The sequence below is a fragment of the Phoenix dactylifera genome, chromosome 12, assembly GCF_009389715.1.
Source record: "Phoenix dactylifera cultivar Barhee BC4 chromosome 12, palm_55x_up_171113_PBpolish2nd_filt_p, whole genome shotgun sequence".
Classification (NCBI taxonomy): domain Eukaryota; kingdom Viridiplantae; phylum Streptophyta; class Magnoliopsida; order Arecales; family Arecaceae; genus Phoenix; species Phoenix dactylifera.
Window position 1 is genome coordinate 12,031,899 of NC_052403.1, and position 4,137 is coordinate 12,036,035.

The following is a 4,137-nucleotide window of genomic DNA, read 5'->3' on the forward strand; positions in this document are numbered from 1 at the left end:
TCCTTAGCCCAAAAATCACCCCAGTGCATAAATATCCTAAGCTTAACTAAAATCAACTAGACGTTGGCCCCTAAGGATATTCGAGCTCAATAGGACGAAGACCACCGAAAGTTGCACCAATTTCGCTCTATGGCCCAGTCGATGTCTAGGCAAGCTTTGTCCCTCTAAGGGAGACAGTCTCTGTTCGAGGAAAGTGGGTTTTAAGTGGGACCCTTGCTAAACGCATCGTGACCCCTCCACTTACCTGGGAGCTTACCTGGTCGACTAGGTTATTAGACCGGATTGGAGGCTTAGGTGTCCTCTTCAAACCAGTTAGGAGCTGTCTAGAATTTAAGAAAAATATTAGGAATTGAGGTGTAATGTTTTGTTGCATGTTTGATTGTGAATAGATTTTCGTATTAGGGTATCTTTAGGTGGTACTTATATTTTTTTTTAAAAAAAAAAGAGAGAAAAATTTTGCATGCTAAAGTGGAATAGGGACGACACCGGTCGATTAAGTCGTACAACCTTAGATCATCCCTTAGGACACATCCCTGAAATTCCTTCGCAGTATCTCACACCTTGTGAGATGGCTGATTTAAATGAAGATGCGGGGAGTCACCACAATCGAGAACGAGAACCCTATGTTATGACTCTAAGACAATACCTACAACCGGTTAGGACTAGTCAGCCGTCATGCATAATTTTTTCTGATAATGTAGGACATTTTGACATCAAACCAGGGGTAATTCAATTGCTGCCTAAGTTTCACGGGTTAGAGTCTGAAAGTCCGTATCTTCATTTAAAGGATTTTGAAGAATTGAGCATTACATTTAGAGTGCCGAACATCACCGAGGATGTCCTCAAGCTGACATTGTTTCCTTTCTCTCTAAAGGCTAAGGCTAAAACATGGCTAAACTCTTTGCGACCTAGATCAATAAGAACTTGGCAAGATATGCAGAGAGAATTTTTAAAGAAGTTCTTTCCAACACAAAGGACCAACTTTTTGAAAAGACATATCAGCAATTTCCAACAAAAAGATAATGAAACATTTTATGAATGTTGGGAAAGATTTAAAGACCTTCTTCTCTCATGCCCTCATCACGGATTTGAAACTTGGAGAACTATTAGCTTCTTTTATGAAGGTCTATCTCCACAGTTGAAACAGTTTGTAGAGACCATGTGCAATGGTAGATTCTTAGAAAAACAACCTAATGAGGCATGGGAGTATTTGGATTCCCTTGCTGAGACTGCCCAACTTTGGATAACGGAGATAGAAACAATAAGTCTTTACCTAAGCCTACTAGCTCTGTACAAGGAGGCCTTTACAATCTCAGAACTGAGGATGATCTTCATGCTAAAATGGCAGCCCTCACTAGGAAAGTAGAAGAAATTGAGCTTAGGAAAGTTGAGCCTGTCAAGACTATAGAGCTTAGAAACGAGTGTTGTGGTATCTGCGATATGTCGGGTCATACCACTACAGATTGCCCTACCATACCGGCATTCAAAGAAGTCTTGCACGATCAAGAAAATGCTATGAACTCCTACCAAAAGCCTTATAATGATCCATACTCGAATACCTATAACCCTGGTTGGAAGAATCATCCAAATTTTAGGTGGAGAAATGATCATCCTCAATAGTCACACCATTCAGCTCCTCCACCTGCACATCCTACTTTTGCATCACTACCCTCCCAAAAGCCGAATATCGAGGATACCTTGCAATCTATACAAACTTTTCTACAAGGTCAAGCTAATATCAATGTTCAAAATACTCGAAATTTTGAAGACATAAGGAACCAACTGTCAATGTTGACTACCATCCTAAGTACCCAAGAGAAGGGTAAGCTTCCAGCTCAACCCCAACCTAACCCACAAGTGCACGGTAGTAATAATACGGCTCCTTCTAGTTCGCATACAGAACATGCAAAGAGCATCATGACTTTGCGTAATGGAAAAGTCATTAATCAGACCGTCCCATTGAGACCGCAGGTCACTTCTAATTCTGATGCTCCCAAAGCCGATGAAAGGGACAAAGAAGAAGTTGAGGTCCCAACTTCTACCGAGAAAGTTGAATGTCCTTTTCATCCACCTTTTCCACAATGGTTAAAGCCGTTGCAAAAGCTCGAACCTAATTCTGAAATTCTTGAGCTTTTTAAGCAAGTAAAGATCAACATACCTCTTCTTGATGCAATCAAACAAGTACCCTCATATGCCAAATTTTTGAAGGACTTGTGTACTGTCAAACGCCGATTAAATGTTAAGAAGAAGGCATTTTTAACTGAAAATGTGAGTGCTATTTTGCAGCACAACATTCTCCCTAAATATAAGGATCCAGGTTGCCCAACCATCTCATGCATTATAGGCAACTTTAGGATAGAGCAAGCATTGGTTAGATTTAGGGGCAAGTGTGAATTTGTTGCCATATTCTGTATATGAGCAACTTGGTCTAGGTGAGTTGAAGCCAACCTCCGTCACTTTGCAATTAGCTGACAGGTTAGTTAAAATTCCGAAGGAGATTATCGAGGATGTATTGGTCCAAGTAGACAACTTCTATTTTTCTGTCGATTTTATCGTATTGGACACACATCCGGCTTCGAACTCACAGTCTCAGATTCCGGTTATTTTAGGACGTCCATTCCTTGCAACTTCTAATGCATTGATTAATTGTAGGAATGGCGTCATGAAGCTTTCTTTTGGTGACATGACCCTGGAACTTAACATTTTTAATGTTTGTAAGCAACCCAATGATCACGAAGAGAATAAGGAGGTTGATTGGGTTGAAACCATCGCGGAGGAATATTTGTTAGCTAAAGCAATTAACAACCCATCTGATGATAGCTTAATTGATTGGTGTCCTAATGGCACCAATGATGATGATTTGTCAGTCACACCTATTGTGGATAGTTTGGATATCAAGATGATCAATGGGTGGAGACCGAAAGTAGGGGAATTTGAGAGGTTGTCGCCTCAAGAGGCGAAAATAGTACCATCCCATGAGCAAGCACCCAAGCTCAAATTGAAACCCTTACCAAAGGAACTTAAGTATGCTTTTCTTGGACCCGAAGACACTTTTCCTGTAATCATCTCGTCTGGACTTGATCATACCCAAGAAAAAAATTAGTTGGTATTCTAAAGAATCATAAAGGAGCTTTAGGGTGGTCTATTGCCAACTTGAAGGGGATTAGCCCCTTAATCTGTACGCACTGGATATATTTGGAGGACAATGCCAAAACCACAAGGCAAATGCAACGAAGGTTAAATCCTATGATGAGAGATGTGGTTAAGGCAGAAGTCCTCAAGTTGCTTGACGTGGGTATTATTTACCCAATTTCCGACAGTAAGTGGGTAAGCCCTACTCAAGTCGTTCCTAAGAAGTCGGGTTTGACGGTGGTAGAAAATGAACAAGGTGAACTAGTTCCAACTCGTGTCCCGACGAGTTGGCGCATGTGTGTGGACTACCGAAAGCTGAATTTGGTCACACGAAAGGATCACTTTCCTCTACCCTTCCTAGACCAAGTGTTGGAAAGAGTTGCAGGGCATGATTTCTATTGTTTTCTCGATGGCTATTCGGGATATTATCAAATTGAGATTTCACCAGAAGACCAAGAGAAGACTACCTTCACTTGTCCTTTTGGCACATTTGCTTTTCGACGAATGCCATTTGGATTGTGTAATGCACCTGCAACATTCCAAAGATGTATGCTCAGCATCTTTGAAGACATGAACGAGAAGTTTTTGGAAGTGTTCATGGACGACTTTTCCGTTTTTGGCGACTCATTTGATGATTGCTTGTCACATTTACAAGCAGTCTTAGCTCGATGTATAGAAAAGAATTTGATATTGAATTGGGAGAAATGCCACTTCATGGTGCCTAAGGGAATTGTCCTAGGACATATTGTTTCATCGAAGGGCATGGAAATTGATAGAGCTAAGATTGACTTAATCGCCAAGCTACCTGCACCCAAGACGGTTAGAGATGTTAGATCATTTTTGGATCATGCCGGATTTTATAGGAGGTTCATCAAGGACTTTAGTGTCATAGCTCGACCATTATGTAACCTCCTGTCCCTTGATACACCGTTCAATTGGACTGAAACCTGTTAGGAGGCATTCGAAAAGTTGAAGTCTATGCTTAGCACTGCACCCATCGTGCGA

The 4,137-nt window shown here is 41.1% G+C and overlaps 1 non-coding gene across 1 annotated transcript; it reads right to left on the minus strand.

Annotated features, from left to right (window-relative positions):
- Positions 1 to 980: 980 nt before the first annotated feature.
- LOC120112814 lies at positions 981 to 1,089 on the minus strand. The gene has a single exon (XR_005514446.1). It is a non-coding gene; the product is annotated as a small nucleolar RNA R71 (small nucleolar RNA).
- Positions 1,090 to 4,137: the final 3,048 nt, after the last annotated feature.